The 19,672-nt window shown below is 38.1% G+C and overlaps 1 pseudogene; it reads left to right on the top strand.

The window, feature by feature from the left end:
* Positions 1 to 17,587, top strand: part of LOC103236014 (alcohol dehydrogenase 1C-like) — a 94,837-nt pseudogene extending 77,250 nt beyond the window's left edge.
* The last annotated feature ends 2,085 nt before the right edge of the window (positions 17,588 to 19,672 follow it).

The raw sequence follows: 19,672 nt of genomic DNA, 5'->3' as shown, positions 1-19,672 counted from the left end.
TCTGAGGAAATGGAATAACGTGCAAAATGCTCAGCGGCAGGAGAATGCACGGTACGTATAAGGAATTGTAGTTCATTATGATATGCATATAGAGTATGGGTTGGGAAGTGGCAATAAATGAGACTAGAGAGGCAGGAAGGAGACAGAGCATGAAGAACTTTCCATACATGTTTGTTTAAGGATAGTCATATAAACACGGTTTATAACAGTAAAAACTTGAAACAACCTAAATTTCCAACAGTTGCAATCAACTAAATAAATAATTATTTATCTATATAATGTTATATTACACAGTTTTTTTAAATGATGAAAAAGCCCTCCATTTGTTGATTTGGAAACATACCTACAATACATTGTTAAGTTTAAAAACAAATCCAGACATCTAAGGCAGTTTGCAAAACAACACATATGTTATAATCTTGGAATGTATAAATAAACAAACAAATACATCTGGGAGTCTTTGTGCCAAATGTTGAAGTGGCTATCTCCAACTAGTAGGGTTATGTTGATTTGTGAGAAGATGCTGAAGTGTTTTTAAAACACTATCATTCCTATTGATAAGGAATATTACAGAAACCCTTTCCCTCTCCAGTTATGTATCTGCTATGATAGATCAAGGTGAACAACACCTCTGTGAATCTTCCAGAAATGAACTGTCAAAGAATGACTCAAGGACATTTAGTTATTTTATAAACAGAGTATTTAATTGCCTCTGAGGGTGTCTGTTGGTCAGAACAGTAAAGGAACAAAAATAAAAACAAGACTCTTATAAAAGAGACAGGTGAGAGAGGAAAGAAGAATTTCTGCAGAAAACAAAATCTGGGAAGACTGAATAGTGTTCACACATTGGTAGGAAGGTAGGGAAACTGACTAGCAGGCAGCCAGATAAGAGGTTAGTTCTGTCTTCCAATAGGCTTTACTTGGACTGTCAAAGAAAACAATTTCAGTTGACAAATTCTCCAGAAACCCTGAGGGTTTCGCTGTGGAGCACACGAATCAGGTTGTCTCTGTAATGTCTGCCACTTTCCTTCGATAGCACCACCCTATTAGTTAGGCCAACACAAGGTGTGCATCATTTCTTCCCTTAAAATTTCTCGCCAGGTAAATGCTCCCACCAGAGCAAAGGTCTCAATGTTGCTTCTATCCTGGTCCATACAGCCTACCCTGCCTTTCCATTAATCACTTAGCACAGAAAGTCCAAGGCCCTGATTACTAATCCTGGTATTGAAGGCCCCCAGTGATTTGGCCCTGTCCTTCCTGGCCTTAAAGTGCATTCCCTACAAGCACCCTGTGCTGTAGTTCAGTGTTTCTCAAAGTATGGTCCTGGGGCTACTGTCTTCCTACTGAAACAGAAATGCCCAGGGTGAAACCTGAAAATATGCACTTTAAGTTTATTCCCCGAGTCATTGTTATACATACTAAAGTTGGTGAACTACTCCTAGTAACCTGGGGTTGGGGAGACTAGCAAAGGCACTGGTGCAAGAGTCCAAGGGACGGTGTGGTAATGAATGAGGGCCTAGCCCAGGATACTTTCCATCCAAATGCATTCCTACTGAATGCACGTGGACAGAGCGGAGGGAGTCACTTCCAAAAACTCAGGCCAGGAAGGAGGAAAAGAAGTTGCTTTTTACCCCCATGGCATGTGGAATTTTGCTGATGATTTATCGGAATTCTTCCCAAAGCTGGAATGACCCAAATAACTCACTGAAGCCATTCAGAAGGGATCTGATACTGGAGTTTGCTTTAAGAAGTCAATCTGCAGAGAGTACATGGAGGTAATTTGTTGCGGTTGAAAAGACAGATAAAAACATTTTCCAAAATTTTATTCTGAAGCAGAATGCATCAGTGCTGAACAGCCCCATAAAACTGGTATAGATCATTCTCCTCATTTAATAGATGTAGAGACCAAGATTAGGAGTGGAGAAGTAGTTCATCTCAGGTTGGAAGGAAAAATGAAGAAATTCGGACTGAAATAATGTCCTCTCTCCATCTTCATTTTTAGACAGGATACTGAATCATCAAGCCTCAACTCCAGGGCTGACATGATGGATGGTTCAATTTGAGAGAACAGGAGAAGGAGAAGGAGAACAGGAGAATACATCTGTTTATTTCCAGAAAGCTATAGAAATTCTGGCTGTGAATAAAAATATATTAGGGTTTTGGACTCTGTAGACCAATTGTGGAACTTGTTTTTAAAAGCAGCATTTTAACATCCAAGCTACTACCTCTCTGCAGCACATTTTTATCTTCTTTTACACTACTGTCTAGAACATGTTCTAAAAGACAGCCATGCAAACTGTATCTTATGTTGGCCACCTTGTCAAGCACAGAAGGAGCAGGAAAACATTGGGCCAAACACTGACCAAACATTTGCCTTGTGGATCAGCTCTCCATTGTTATCAGGAATCAGAGCAAACACTTGCTTTAAGTCAATTGTTGACAAGCAGAGACGCATTTCTTTGGATATCAGATGCATCTTTTGGGACTTGAACATCTCTCAGGTGGGCCACCTGCACAAGGTTGAAGATGATCCTGTACCATGTTACCTCTGGGAAAAGGTATTCCCCATAATCAGCAAGGAGTTAATCATATCACTTCATAATTACAGTGAACTTAAGCAATAAATCTTCAATACATGTATTTTACAGCATGTGTATCATTCAACCACTACACTTTAGAGAATGGTTACAGGACTCACAACACGTTAAACTAGGGCAACATCGGAAGGCTCCAGAAAACACATCTGGGCTCAATATAAGGAACAACTTGCTGACTTTTATGTTTCTCAAATAAACAGAATAACTGCCCTCAGGATTAGTGAGTTCCTTTCCTCTGGATGTGGTGAACCAGAGGTTGGCCATACCTTGGCGGGAATGTGGTAGTGATGCCCCTCAGGCACCAGAGGGGTTTAGCAACTGTGGAATTCCCTGAAGGTCCTTTCCAGTCTTGCTATCATATGAATCCATGAACTGGTGACAGATCACCTAAATGCTCCTAACCTTGAGAGCCCTAAAACTGTTCTCTCGCTTCTTATCTTCATGATACACTTCTAAACTTAGTAAATCCTACATAAGATTTAGGAGTGACTCAGAATCTTAACTTCCACCCAAAGATCAATTATACATGTCTGATTTCTTGAGGTGGAAGAAGAAAGTCTACTCCCATGAAAGGAATTATTTACAAATAAAATATGGCTGTTGAAAACTTGAAAAAAAATTCTCACCAGGTAGAGTCCATTCGCTGCAGTTTTCTTAATACTACCTAGTGGATACTTTATTTCGGGGGCTTTGTAAAAATGGGAGAGTAGATTCATTAATAATGACTAGAATTGCACTGTGAAAAGGACAGAATTCACTGAAATGTATTTTGTATAATGGAATTTAAATGCTACCAATATGGTATTTTCATATAAATTTCTGATTTTTGCCTAATAAAGAACGCAGGACCATCTTAACCCAGTGTTGTAAGGAAGCCCAGCTTTTCATTTTTCTTCAACATGCAGGTTCTGCCATCTCATCTATCTATCTATCTATCTTTCTTTCTTTCTTTCTTAAATTTATTTATTAATCTTTTTTTGAGATGGAGTCTCACTCCGTCGCCCAGGCTGGAGTGCAGTGGCACGATCTCAGCTCACTGCAACCTCTGCCTCTCAGGTTCAAGCAATTCTCCTGCCTCAGCCTCCCGAGTAGCTGGGACTACAGGAATGCACCACCACGCCCAGCTAATGTTTTCTGTATTTGCAGTAGAGACGGGGTTCCACCATGTTGGTCAGGCTCATCTTGAACTCCAGACCTCAAATGATCCGCCCGCCTCAGTCTCCCAAAGTGCTGGGATTACAGACGTGAGCCACTGTGCCCAGGCTCTTCTTTATTTCTTCAAACATTTGTATTACAATTGTTGCCTCCTCTTATCAATCTTTTCCTGTGTAATGAACCTCTGTGAAACACTCAAGACTCCAACCAAAATCCTAGGGAAGTGCTCATAATGAATAGTAAACTTGCCTAACTTGTTTATGTTTCAAATACCATTAACTGGTTTGGAATCTGGCTCAGAGTAGGTGATCAAAACCTATTTGCATAATGAATTAATAAATCTGTGAAAGTGACTAGATAGATCACTATTATTTTTATTTTGCTGAAGTGGAGGGAACAATATCTGAAATCAAGTCTGTGAGGCATTTAGAATTCCAAGAAGGGAATTATTTAAGAATGCACATAACAAAATTTCTTTTTAAATTTTGGGTTGACAAATGTCCATCAGTGACAGACTGGATTAAGAAAATGTGGCACATATACACCATGGAATACTATGCAGCCATAAAAAAGGATGAGTTTGTGTCCTTTGTAGGGACATGGATGCAGCTGGAAACCATCATTCTCAGCAAACTATCGCAAGAACAGAAAACCAAACACTGCATGTTCTCACTCATAGGTGGGAACTGAACAATGAGATCACGTGGACTCGGGAAGGGGAACATCATACACCGGGGCCTATCATGGGGGGGGAGGGGGGAGGGATTGCATTGGGAGTTATACCTGATGTAAATGACGAGTTGATGGGTGCTGACAAGTTGATGGGTGCAGCACACCAACATGGCACAAGTATACATATGTAACAAACCTGCACATTATGCACATGTACCCTAGAACTTAAAGTATAATAATAATAATAAATAAATAAATAAATAAATTTCGGGTTGAATGTAGAAGATATAGGTCTATTTCTTCTTAACTTCTAAAATGAATATAGAAGATATAGACCTATTTCTTCTTAGCTTCTAAAATATACACAAACTAATCATCTAGGTACTAGCAAAGCCCACAAAAATACATGAATATTAACCTCTTAGTGTCTTCTTAGAGTTGAGAAAGCATTAAATCTATTTATTTATTGGAGTGCAAACCACTAATTATCCACCCCATATGCATTTTTCCTCTCTTCCTTTAGTAATAAAAACATTAAAATTTAGCTTTCTCAAATAATGACCACATTCATCACCTCACTAACAGTTGAATATGGCAATGTGACTAAATTGTGATCAATAGAATTTAAGCAGAAATGATGAATGAAGTCCTAGGTGATGCCCTTAAAAGATAGAGCATGTTTCCATGTTCTCTCTGTCCACCTAGCTGAAATAAGACAGTGATAAAGGAGCTGGAGCAGCCATCATGGCCACAGGATGGAGCTGTGTGTGGAAGATGTCAGAGCAGCGTGATAGTAGAAGGCATGGTCCCTGATGGTCATGGAGCTGCCATAACAGCCTCAGAGAGTCTACCATACAGACATTAAAAGGAAATGAGCTTCCGTCTTCTTTAAGCCACTATAATTTGCCATCCTTGTGTTGGAGCAACCAAGTAATATCCTACCTAATATATTGACAGTAGGTCAATTATAGTCTAAACAGTTTTAATTATCAAACTTCACATGTTGAAAGCTATTGTAAAAGCAAAGCATTCCAAATAAATTAAATAAGAGATTGTAAAAATGTTAGCCTGGTGGCTATAACATAGTAAATGTGAATACTATGTTTTTAATTACAAAACACAGTATGAATCCAGAGAAAAAATGAGAGTATTAAAACAGAAGACCAATATTAGTAATACAGATATTTGCCAAAATTATCTTCAATTTAATTATGTTTTATTATCTGCCATATGGTTAATAAATAAATATACTACATTGTTCTGAAGATGCAGTGGTCAACAAAGAAAATAAGGTCCCCACTCTTATTTTCTAGGTTTGTGGAATGACATAAAGGAAAAGCAAATAAATAAGACTATGATTGTAATTATAAAATTTAAAAAAATAAGAGTGATGTGCCAGATGATGTCTGAAAACTATTCTTGATTTTGTGGTCAATAAAATGTGTGTGTGTGTGAGAATGCAGACAAAGAATGAATTTTAATCATAAAATTAACAAAATAAAAGAGTGATGTGCCAGATGATGTGTGGGAAAACTATTCTTGATTTTTGTGGTCAATAAAATATGTGTGTGTGAGAACGCAAAGAATGAATGTGAACATATTCAGGACTCTGGACCTAATAATTAAAAACTTATAAAACCAGAAAGCAAATCACAAATGCATAGAATTTTTAGAGCTGAAAGGAAACAAAGCAGTACTACAGTCTAGTCTTCTCACTTCATAGACAAAGAAATTAAAGCCTGTAAGTGTTAAGAACCCTGTCCAATGGGAAAAATTAACTAAAAGTAGAGTCTGTACCAGAGCTCGGCCCTCCCCACTCTCAGTTAAGAACTCCTATGTTCTCTTCATCAAAATTGAGACATTTATAGAATCACTTCCTGAAGAGAATTTACTTTCATCAATTTCCTTTTGGTGGGTTTTAGAGTACTTAGCATGCAACAGGCACAGAAATATCAAGCTGAACCAAATTGGATTTCCTCAAGCTGGGAAAAAAAGCTATATCTCAACCTATATAAACTAAATGACTGACACAGTTTGTTCTAACTGTAAGTCAAAGAGACATGCTGTGAATGCTAGGATGTAGAATTGGTGAAGAGAAATAGTACTTATTATTGACATATTCCCAAGCATGCTGCTATGCTGTTATGATTGGCAGAATTCCATGTACCCTACCCATCCCCACCACCAAAATTTCTCACCCTAATCCTTGGAACTGTTGATATGATTGATGTTATTTCCATGATTATGTTATATAGCAAATAGGAGATTATATAAGAGACCTAATCTAATTGCAAGAGCTCCTTAAAGGAAAAGGGAGAAATCAGAGAGATTTGAAACACAAGAAGGATTTGCTGCACTGTTGCTGGCTTGAAGATGGGGAGACCATGTGCAAGGACTATGAAAGTGGCCTCTAAGGCTGAGCGTGATCCATGGTTGACAGTCAGCCAGGAAACAGAGATCTCAGAGACTAAAAGAAACTAGATTCTGCAGATAGCCTGAATGAACTTGGAAGAAGATTATTCCTCACAGCCTCCAGCTAAGAGCCCAGCCCAGCCAACACCTTGATGTTAACCTTGTGGAGAACCCAGTTGAACCTGTCTAGACTTCTGATCTACAGAACTGTGAGCTAATAAAGAGGTGTTGTTTTAAGCCCCTCTGTTTGTGAGATCTTTGTTTTGTTACACAGCAATAGAAAATGAATGCTTTTGTCAATTTCATTTATCATATTTAAGCCACAATAAGGACATAAAGGGGAGGGTGTTATTAGCCCCTTTTTTCAAATAAGAAAAATAAAAGGCACAGAAATATAAGGTGACTTTCCCAAGGTCTCGCAGACAGGGGAATTCAAATTTAGTCTGACTCTTTACAAAGTAGATATGTGGCACATAGGAAGTATGTAAATAGTTAACCCTCAGACAACTTGACAAAAATATTTTGAATTGGAAAACTAGCCACCATAACTAACAATTTTAACTCATAAACTGGCAAAGGTTAGAGCATTTTACAAACTCTATGTGCTTCCTTTGGATGTGTAGAAACCTAATTCTGTGTTCATTTTTGTATCACATCATTTCTGATAAGTAATAAATTTAAAGTAAGCAACAAGAATCCAGTATTGTTAAAAGCTGACAAGTTTGTGCTGATTAGAAGATGAGTCTCTAAGCCTATGACTAAAAAGGGCAGCACGTCCTAATTTAGAATGTTTTATATTAGATTTATCACATGGATTAAAAAATACATTTTAAACCTGGTTTGACATGTTTCCTTTAAGTGTTTAAATCCAAATAGCTGATATTTTTTAAGACATGGGGCTAGAATTTACAAAGAAGACCAACAATCAGAAATTTTAGAGTATCAAAATACCTCAAACCTCCCACTAAGAAGGATTTCTGAAATTTCACTCTGGATTCCACTGATCACACTGTAGAAGGATTTCTTTGTCCTCAGACAATCAAGATACAAACAATCATAACAATGCAGGTTGAGAAATCATAAATAATCAGTTCAAGTCACTGTATCTCCAGGAAATGAAAAGAGTTTGAAATATGTTTTAAAGTGTTCATCCCTATGTAAATGCATGCCTTTCAATAATATTCTCGTAATTACCTACCTACAGTTCTTATATAACCCACTGTAACACTTCAAAAGTATACTAAGATGTATTTCAGGGACTCCAGTGATCTAAAATAACTTCCTTCTCCTCTGCTGAAAGACAAAAGAGAGAAGCTTGACCTCGGCCATCTTTCAGTGCTCTGAGACTTTTGAAGGGAAAGATCTCCTCGCTCTTCCCTTCAGGTTCCTCATTGTTAGTGAGTATAAGTTTGGGATGAGTAGTAAAAGTCTCTTTGGTGATTAACCTATTCCTTCTCAGAGACCCTTCTATGTGGGACAGTCCCTTCTCTAGTTGGCTTCTCTTGGTCTCACACAGCGAGGAACGTGTGTGCAGCTAAGCTTCAAGTTAACCACCCATTAAGTGAGATAAACCTCAGAATCACTTCACAGCATTGAAAAAGTAATGATATAAAACTGTCAAATGCCTAGCAACAGGCACTTTCTTTCACTTTCTCCCATTACTAAATTGGGAAGTGAAAAACTACCTGATTTTCCTCATAGGCCAGGCTTGGGACTTCACAGGGAGATCCCTCCCTAGCCATGACTTCTTGAAATATTACCTTTATCCCGTGATGGTTTGATTTCTCTCCTATTAAATTATAATTTATATGAGGAAGAGGCTATTTCTCCTCTCAAAAAACTTTCCACCACACTAAGCATACTGCCCAACACATATCAGGCACCTGTAAATGTATTTTCTTATTTTAAAAAATGGCTAGAGAAATCTAATCTAAAGAAGTTGAAAAGTCTGGGGAAACCAGTGTATGTAATGTGGTGCTAGGATCTCAGAGTTAAGAACTCCTTGGTCTCCTTAGTTTGAGAGGTACTTAGCCTAATGATCAGCACCTTGCCTAGAGATATTAAAGCAGTTCACACACACACATTTACACAAAGTTCCTGTCAGAACTGCCAGACAGGAGATGGGTTACTGAGGAAACACACTAACCTACACAACAGCAAAGAAAAATAAGAACAATTATCCATTTAAGCAGCCTAATCTTTCATTCTTGAATCAGGATAGACCAGAATCAAAAATATATAACTAGTAGCATAAAATATAAGAAACAAAATATCAAAAAAATAGAAAAAGCTTAACTTTTAGAAACCTGATGTGAGTGCTTAGAGATAATAGAGGTGATACTGATTTTATGAAATGAGAAGAGGATGATATAAAAAGGGAACAGAAAACAGTCCCTGAAAAGTTAAAATATTATTTCTAAAATTGTAATAAACATAATGAAAGGACTTGAACTATGCAAGAAAATCTAAAACAAAAAAAGGCCTTTTTAAAAAAACAGAAATTACAACAGATAAAAAGGAAGCATTAGAGTGACATAGGATATCAAACATGCAACTAATAGAAATTTCAAAGACAGAAGAAACAAAAAGTCAGGAAATGTTCAGAGAAATAAACAAAAAAATTCCCAGATCTGAAGGTGTAGAATACTTTTTTAAAAAGTCCCTCATCAAGTGCCTAAAACAATTGATGAAAAAATACTCACAAGTGAAATAAAATTAGGACATTTCAGAACACCAAAGCAGTAAAAAGATTTTTTGTTTACAATAGGAAGATGGAGTACGGAGTGACACCAGGAATTTCCTAGGGCTCTGCTGTCTCCTCTCACCTAACAAAAAAATAAATCAAAACTGTAAATAAACAAGCACATGGTAACCACTTTTCCTCCACACAAGTGACCACCCAGTGGGTCAACTGAACAAGGTGTCAGTCTTTCCCCTGAGTTCTCAACAGAATGGGACCAATGCCTGGGTGAATCAAGCAACCAGTAGTCACAGAATAAGAGTTGTTTCCCTGATGCTAGCCTTAGTCATGACTCATGGAGGAATCAAAACACGTGATTCAATCTGAGATACACAGATAAATCTGCGCCAAGACACACAGCTCAGGGCTATTTCACGAGTTTCCTAATCCCGTACTCCTGTCTACAGATATACGTTGTCAAAACTTCTGCCAGATCTGTTAAAACTATAATAGAGGTTTCACAGGACTCAACAAATGCAGCAATAAGCAGCACAGTGCAAAGCACAAGCTAGCCGACAGGCAGCAACACAACTCAAAGAACGTGTTCCAGCAGCAACTCAAAGTACAAGCTTCCCAGCAGGTGGGAGGGTCAATTAGCAAGCCGAAACAAGAAAAGACCCTTGGTGGTGGTGGTCATTGCTGAAATACACTGCTTGCAGCATGAATTATTGTCATCACCCACCCCTTAGAGATGAGATGAACCTCTCATCTAACACTGATGACCTCTCATCATCATATAGACTGATGATGCCACACATGTACCAAAAGGATATGAAAAGATTTATCACTAACATAATGAAACTTTCTGGGGAGAACAGGGCCTGTTCTCAATCAGGTTCAAAATTGGTCTGAGAGAACAAGGTGAGGCTTTGACCTTTATTGTGGTTTAGGGGTAGGTCAGGCCAGAAGGGAGTTAAATGACATATTCAAAGTCCTGAAAGAAAAAAAGGAATGCCAACCCCAAACACTATACCTAGCTAAGCTATCCTTCAAAAATGGAAAAAGAGTTAAAACTTTCACAGAAAAACAAAACCTGAGGCAGTTGACCACCAGATCTTCATTACAAAAAAGTGCTAAAAGATTTCTTCAAGTTGAAGTAAAAGGATGCTAAACAGAAACACAATAACGTAAGAAAATGTGAAACTCACTAGTAAATGTACATATATAGATGAATACAAAATACTACATTACTATAAAAATAACAGGTAAAGCACTTTTTCTTCTGAGACAGGGTCTTGCTCTGTTGCCCAGGCTGGAGTGCAGTGACACCATCTCAGCTCACTGCAGCCTCTCTTCCAGGCTCAAGCAATCCTCCCACCTTAGCCTTCAAAGTTGCTGACACTATAGGTGTGTGCCTCTGTGCCTGGCAAACTTTTTAATTTTTTTAGTAGAGACAGGGTTTCTTAATGTTGCCTAGGCTGGTCTCGAATTCCTGGGCTCAAGAAATCTGCCTACCTTGGCCTCTCAAAGTGCTGGGATTACTGACATGAGCCACTGCACCTGGCCCTGGTTAAAGCTCTTTTAATTCTAATAAAATGTTTAAGCACAAATATATTAAATATAACTATAATCAAAAAGTATGTTACAGATACAAGTATGAATACATGTAAATTATGATACCAATAACAAAAAGTGTATGGGGGTAGTTAAAGTATAGAGTCTTTAAATGCAATGAAACTAATTGTTAGCAACTAAAAATAGACTGTTATAATAAGATAATTTAAGTAAGCCCAAGGTAACCACAAAAAATAATATATAAATTACACTGAAGAAAGGAGAAAGGAATCACAGCACATCAATATAAAATGTCATCAAAAAACAAGGAAAACAACAATAGATAAAAAGACAGATGAAAGATAAGGTTAACAGTAAACAACTAATAAAATGGCAATAGTAAATCCTTCCTTGTCAATAATGACCTTAAATGCAAGTGGATTAAAATTCCCACTTCATTGCATTTGCTCAAGACAAAGAGTGTCTCATAGTTTTTTAAAGAAAAAAAATGACCCAACTGCATGCTGTCTACAAGAAAGCTTACTTTACATTTAAGGATACATATAGGCTATTAATAAAGGTATAGAAAAAGATATTCTATGAAAATGGTAACCAGAACAGAGCAGGAGTAGCTATATTTATGTAAGACAAAATAGACTTTGATTCAAAACCGTTATAAGAGTCAAAGAAGGGCCAGGCACGGTGGTTCATGGCAGTAATCCCAGCACTTTGGGAGGCCAATGCAGGTGGATCACCTGAGATCAGGAGTTCAAGTCCAGCCTGGCCAACATGGTGAAATCCCATCTCTACTAAAAATTTTTTTAAAATAGCCAGGCATGATGGCAGGTGCCTATAATCCCAGCTACTCAGGAGGCTGAGGCAGGAGAATCACTTGAACCCAGGAGGCAGAGGTTTCAGTGACCTGACATCACAACACTGCACTCCAGCCTGGGCAACATGAGTGAAACTCCATCTAAAAAACAAAAATCAAAGAAGAACATAATATAATGATAAAATGATTAATATAGTAGAATATGTAATGATTATAACTATATATGCACCTAACACCAGAGCACGTGAACATTGACATAGTTGAAGATAGGAGTAGATGATTATAACTATATATGCACCTAACACCTGAGCACATGAACATTGACATAGTTGAAGATAGGAATAGACAACAATGCAGTAACAGTAGTAGAATTAAACATCCCAGTCTCTATAATATAGGCCATCCAGACATAAAGTCCATAAGGAAATAGTAGAATTGAACAATACTACAAATCAAATGAACCTAACAGATATATATACAAAACACTTCACCTAACAGAGAAGCAGAATACTCATTCTTTCCCAGGGCACATTGATGGTTCTCCAGGATAGATCACATGTTAGGTTCAAAACAGAGTTTAACAAAGTTAAGAAGACTGAAATCATATCAAGTATCTTTTCTAACCACAATGAAATGAAATTTAAAATTAACAATAAAAGAAAGCTGGAAAATTCACAAATATGTAAAAACTAAATAGTATTCTTTTGAGCAAACATTTAGTCAAAGAAGAAATCAAAAAGAAAATTGTAAAGTTTCATGACATATCAGAAATTGAAGATCAACTTACTAAAGTAAGTTGTGAAGACAAGATTAGAGAGAAAAGAATGGAAAGGAATGAACAAAGCCTCCAAGAAATATGGGACAATGTGAAATGACCAAACCTACGATTGATTGGTATACCTGAAAGTGACAGGGAGAATGGAAACAAGTTGGAAAACAACCTTCAGGATATTATCCAGGAGAACTTCCCCAACCCAGCAGGAGAGGCCAACATTCAAATTCAGGAAATACAGAGAACACTACAAAGACACTCCTCAAGAAGAGCAACCCCAAGACACATAATCATCAGATTCACCAAGGTTGAAATTAAGGAAAAAATGTTAAGGGCAGCCAGAGAGAAAGGCCAGGTTACCTACAAAGGGAACTCCATCAGACTAGCAGTGGATCTTCCTGCAGAAACCCTACAAGCCAGATAAGAATAGGGGCCAATATTCAAAATTCTTGAAGAAAAGAATTTTCAACCCACAATTTCATATCCAGCCAGACTAACTTTCATAAGCAAAGGAGAAATAAAATCCTTTATAGACACGAAAATGCTGAGGGATTTTGTCACCACTAGACCTGTCTTACAAGAGCTCCTGAGAAAGCACTAACTATGGAAAGGAAAAACTGGTACCAGTCACTGCAAAACCACACCAAAATATAAAGACCAATGACACTATGAAGAAACCACTTCAACTAATGTGTAAAATAACCAGCTAGCATCATGATGACAGAATCAAATTCACACATAACAATATTTGCCTTCAATGTAAATGGTCTAAATGTCCCAATTAAAAGACACAGACTGACAAATTAGATAAAGAGTCAAGACCCAATGGTGTGCTGTATTCAGGAGACCCATTTCAAGTGCAAAGACACACATAGGCTCAAAATAAAGGGACAAAGGAATATTTACCAAGAAATAGAAAGCAAAAAAAAGCAGGGACTACCATTCTAGTCTCTGATAAAACAGGCTTTAAGAAAACAAAGATCAAAAAAGACAAAGAAAGGCATTACATAATGGTAAAGGGATCAATGTAACAAGAAAAGCTAACTATCCAAAATATATATGCTCCCAATACAGAAGCACCCAGATTCATAAAACAAGCTCTTAGAGACCCACAAAGAGACTGAGACTCCCACACAATAATGTGGGAGACTTTAACACCCCACTGTCAATATTAGACAGATCAATGAGAGAGAAAATTAATAAGTATATTCAGGACTTGAACTCAGCTCTGGACCAAGCAGACCTAATAGACATCTACAGAACTCTCCACCCCAAATCAGCAAAATATACATTATTCTTAGCCCCACATAGCACTTATTTTAAAATCAACCACATAATTGAAAGTAAAACACTCCTCAGCAAATGCAAAATAATGGAAATCATAACAGTCTCTCAGACTGCACTGCAATCAAATTAGAACTCAGGGTTAAGAAACTCACTCAAAACTGCACAACTACATGGAAACTGAACAACCTGCTCCTGACTACTGGGTAAATAACAAAATGAAGGCACAAATAAAGATGTTCTTTGAAACCAATGAGAACAAAGACATAACGTACAAGAATCTCTGGGGCACATTTAAATCAGTGTACAGAGTGAAATTTATAGTACTAAATGTCCACAAGAGGCAACAGGAAAGATCTAAAATCAACACCCTAACATCACAATTAAAACAACTAGAGAAGAAGGAGCAAACAAATTCAAAAGCTAGCAGAAGACAAGAAATAACTAAGATCAGAGCAGAACTGAAGGAGATAGAGACACAAAAAAATCCCTCAAAAAAAACAGTGAATCCAGGAGCTGGTTTTTTGAAAAGATTAATGAAATAGACCACCAGCTAGACTAATAAGGAAGAAAAGAGAGAAGAATCAAATAGAATGTAATTTAAAAATGATAAAGGAGATATTACCACTGATCCCACAGAAATACAAACTACCATCAGAGAATACTATAAACACCTCTATGCAAATAAACTAGAAAATCTAGAAGAAACGGATTAATTCCTGGACCCATACAACCTCCCAAGACTAAATCAGGAAGAAGTCGAATGCCTGAATAGATCAATAACAAGTTCTGAAATTGAGGCAGTAATTAATAGCCCACCAATCAAAAAAAGGCCAGGACCAGATGGATTCACAGCCAAATTATACCAGAGGTACAAAGAAGAGCTTCTGAAACCATTTCAAACAATAGAAAAAGAAGGAATTCTCCTTAACTCAGTTTTTTGAGACGTGCAACATCCTGATACCAAAATCTGGCAGAGACACAACAAAAAAAGAAAATTCCAGGCCAATATCCCTAATGAACATTGATGCGAAAATCCTCAATAAAATACTGGCAAACTGAATCTAGCAGCACATTGAAAAGCTTATCGACCACGAGCAAGTTGGCCTCATCCCTGGGATGCAAGGCTGGTTCAACATCTGCAAATCAATACATGTAATCCATCACATAAACAGAACCAACGACAAAAACATGATTATCTCAATAGATGCAGAAAAGGCCTTCAATAAAATTCAACATCCCTTCATGCTAAAATCTCTCAATAAACTAGATATTGATGGAACATATCCCAAAATAATAAGAGCCACTTATAACAAACCCATAGCCAATATCATACTGAATAGGCAAAAGTTGGAAACATTCCCTTTGAAAACCGGCACAAGACAAGGATGCCCTCTCTTGCCACTCCTATTCAACATAGTTTTGGAAGTTCTGGCCAGGGCAATCAGACAAGAGAAAGAAATAAAGGGTATCCAATTAGGAAAAGGGGAAGTCAAATTGTCCCTGTTTGCAGATGACATGATTGTATATTTAGAAAACCCCATAGTTTCAGCCCAAAATCTCCTTAAGCTGATAAGCAACTTCAGCAGTCTCAGGATACAAAATCAATGTGCAAAAATCACAAGCATTCCTCTACCTCAACAAGAGACAAGCAGAGAGCCAAATTATGAGTGAACTCCCATTCAAATTGCTACAAAAGAATAAAATTTGGAGGAATGCAAGTTACAAGGGAAGTGACAGACTCTTCAAGCAGAACTGCAAACCACTGCTCAAGGAAATAAGAGAGGACACAAACAAATGGAAAAATATTTCATGCTCATTGATAGAAAGAATCAATATCGTGAAAGTGGCCATACTGCCCAAAGTAATACATAGATTCAATGCTATCTCCATAAAGCTACCACTGACTTTCTTCATAGAACTGGAAAAAACTACGTTAAATTTCATATGTAACCAAAAAAGAGCCCCCATAGCCAAGACAATCCTAAGCAAAAAGAACAAAACTGGAGGCATCACGCTACCTGACTTCAAACTATACTACACTGCTACAGTAACCAAAAGAGTACTGATACCAAAACAGATATATAGGCCAATGGAACAGAACAGAGGCCTCAGAAATAATGTCACACATCTACAACCATCTGATCTTTGACAAACCTGACAAAAACAAGAAATGGGAAAGTATTCCCTATTTAATAAATGCTGCTGAAAAAACTGGCTAGTCATATGCAGAAAGCTGAAACTGAATCCCTTACTTACACCTTATACAAAAGTTAACTCAAGATGGATTAAAGACTTACATGTAAGACCTAAAACCATAAAAACCCTAGAAGAAAACCTAGGCAATACCATTCAGGACATAGGCATGGACAAAGACTTCACAATTAAAATGCCAAAAGCAAGGGCAACAAAAGCCAAAATTGACAAATGGGATCTGATTAAACTGAAGGGCTTCTGCACAGCAAAAGAAACTATCTTAAGAGTGAACAGGCAACCTACAGAATGGGAGAAAATTTTTGCAATCTATCCATCTGACAAAGGGCTAAAATCCAGAATCTACAAGGAACTTAAACAAATTTAAATTTACAAGAAAAAAAAATTAAAAAGTGGGCAAAGGATATGAACAGACACTTCTCAAAAGAAGACATTTATGCAGCCCACAGACATGAATAAAAGCTCATCATCTCTGGTCATTAGAGAAATGCAAATCAAAACCACAGTGAGATACCATCTCATGCCAGTTAGAATGGCAATCATCAAAAAGTCAGGAAACAACAGATGCTGGAGAGGATGTGGAGAAATAGGAATGCTTCTACACTGCTGGTGGGAGTGTAAATTAGTTCAACCATTGTGGAAGTCCGTGTGGCAATTCCTCAAGGATCTAGAACTAGAAATACCATCTGACCCAGCAATCCCATTACTAGGTATCTACCCAAAGGATTGTAAGTCATTGTACTATAAAGACACACGCACATGTATGTTTATTGCAGCACTATTCACAATAGCAAAGACTTGGAACCAACCCAAATGCCCATCAATGATAGACTGGATACAGAAAATGTGGCACATATCACCATGTGTCCGGAGCTGCGCGCCCCGGCCATGGCAAGTAATTATTGACGATTAAACGCCTGAGCACTATTCATTTCCACCTCTCACCTCCTTCCTAGATTTGTCCTTTTCCCCTGTATTAAATACCTCACACAAGATGGCGCTCTTCCTGCTTCTTCTTCACCCATCTTTCCCGCGCGCGCGAAAATTGTTACTTCGTAGCAAAATTGTTACTTCCTAGCGCAGGCGCAACATGACGACCGACCGTTGAAACTGAAACCTGCCTGGCCGCGCCCTCTGAAATGAGATCATTTCCGCCTTGGCCCAACCCCTTCCTCTCCAAGTGTATATAAGGCACTGCATTACCGCCATTAAACGAGACTTGATCAGAGCACTGTCTTGTCTCCATTTCTCCTGTCTCTTGTTCCCCAAATTCCCACTCCCTCCTCCAGGGCCCGCTTCGACAATCCCACGGGCCGGGATATGTGGCGCCTGAACAGGGACCTGGAAACGAGGGACTCCGTGAGGAAGAGGACGCCAAAGGACGGTCGACCGCTAATGAAGACAAAAGAAAGTGAACTCTTCCGATCACCGCGGGAACCTGCCGCGTCAGAATCGAAGGTAAGTGACGCGTCCGAAATGGGACAAGAATTAAGCCAACATCAGATCTATGTAGGACAATTAAAAGAGGCTTTAAGGATACGAGGAGTAAAGGTTAAAGGTAATGATTTGTTTAAATTTTTTGATTTTGTAAAAGATACTTGCCCTTGGTTCCCACAGGAAGGAACTATTGATATTAAAAGATGGCGTAGAGTAGGGGATTGTCTTCAGGACTATTATAATACTTTTGGGCCAGAAAAAATTCCTGTGACTGCCTTCTCTTATTGGAACCTCATTAGAGATTTAATAGATAAGAAGGAGGCCGATCCGCAAGTCATGGCTGCAGTCGCTCAGACAGAGCATATTTTAAAGGTTAGCTCCCGCTCTAACCTTACAAAACCTCCGCAAGATACGGAGGAGGATCTCATTTCCCTTGAAAGTGATCACGAGGAAATCAAGTCTCCTTCTGTAACAGATAAAGAAATGCCACACGAAAACAAACCAAAAAAAATACCCAATTTTACAGATGCTTCAAAAAGAGGAGGAAATTAATAAGCCTAATCAATCAGACATAAATTGGGATGATTTAGAGGAAGAGGCGGCTAAATATCACAACCCTGATTTGCCTCCCTTTACTTCATACCCGCCCCCATATAATAAGACACATAATGAGGCTTCTGCGCCCATTGTTATGGCAGCAATAGATCCCAAAGAAGAATTAAAACAAAAAATTGCTCAACTAGAGGAACAAATTAAACTTGAAGAGTTACATCAATCATTGATAATTAGGCTCCAAAAGCTAAAGACAGGAAATGAAAAAATACCCAACTCAGACGCTATGGAGGGTTCCTTGCGCCCACCTCAGCGGCCTGGACAACATGTTCCAAAAGGGGGGTTAGTTGTTAGCCGACATAGAGAAGACTCCTCCCCCAAAGACGTTTTTCCGGTCACTAAAACCATAGATGAACGGGGACAGGCTTGGAGGCATCATACTGGATTTGACTTTACTATTATAAAAGAGTTAAAGACTGCTGCCTCTCAGTATGGGGCTACTGCTCCATATACTCTTGCTATAGTGGAATCTGTAGCTGAGAATTGGCTCACTCCTACAGACTGGAATACCTTAGTTAGGGCAGTCCTTTCTGGGGGAGACCATTTAATTTGGAAGTCAGAGTTCTTTGAAAATTGTAGACACACGGCTAAAAGAAATCAACAGGCAGGAAACGGTTGGGATTTTGATATGTTAACTGGTTTAGGTAATTATGCAGACACTCAGGCCCAAATGCAATATGATCCTGGATTGTTCTCACAAATCCAGGCTGCCACTACAAAAGCCTGGAGAAAACTTCCCGTGGAAATGTAAGTCTACCCCAAGAGACACCTCGTCTAGCGGGCCGCTCCTAGAATGCCCTTGTAGCTCTTTCCAATCTTCTGTACATAGTTTCTGTTATACCTCCTATCAACAATGCAAATCAGGCAATAAAACATACTATACGGCCACGTTACTAAAAACACAAACTGGAGGTACCAATGACGTACAAGTATTAGGATCCACTAATAAACTTGTACAATCTTCTTGTAACGGCCAAAAAGGAAAGCCTGTTTGTTGGAGCACTACTGCTCCCATTCATATTTCTGATGGAGGAGGCCCATTAGATATTGCAAGAATTAAAACCGTCCAAAAAAAATTAGAAAAGATTCATAAAGCTCTATATCCTGAACTTCAATATCACCCCTTAGCCCTGCCTGAGATTAGAGATAATTTTAGGCTCGATGCTCAAACTTTTGATATCCTCAATGCTACTTACAATTTACTTCAAATGTCCAATACAAGCCTAGCCCACGATTGTTGGCTTTGTCTTAAAATGGGCCCCCCTATTCCTCTAGCTATACCTAACTTTTTGTTGTCCTATGTCAATTACTCAAATGAATCCTTGGTAAATAATTCCTGTCCTATTATCTCTCCCCTCTTAGTTCAACCGATGACGTTTTCTAATTCCTTTTGCCTCTTTTCACCATCGTATAAAAGCACTAAAGAAATTGATCTAGGCTATGTTATGTTT

This window comes from Chlorocebus sabaeus, chromosome 7, assembly GCF_047675955.1.
Source record: "Chlorocebus sabaeus isolate Y175 chromosome 7, mChlSab1.0.hap1, whole genome shotgun sequence".
NCBI lineage: Eukaryota > Metazoa > Chordata > Mammalia > Primates > Cercopithecidae > Chlorocebus > Chlorocebus sabaeus.
Note: the sequence above shows the minus strand (reverse complement) of the source record. Positions and strands in the feature narration are given on the sequence as shown.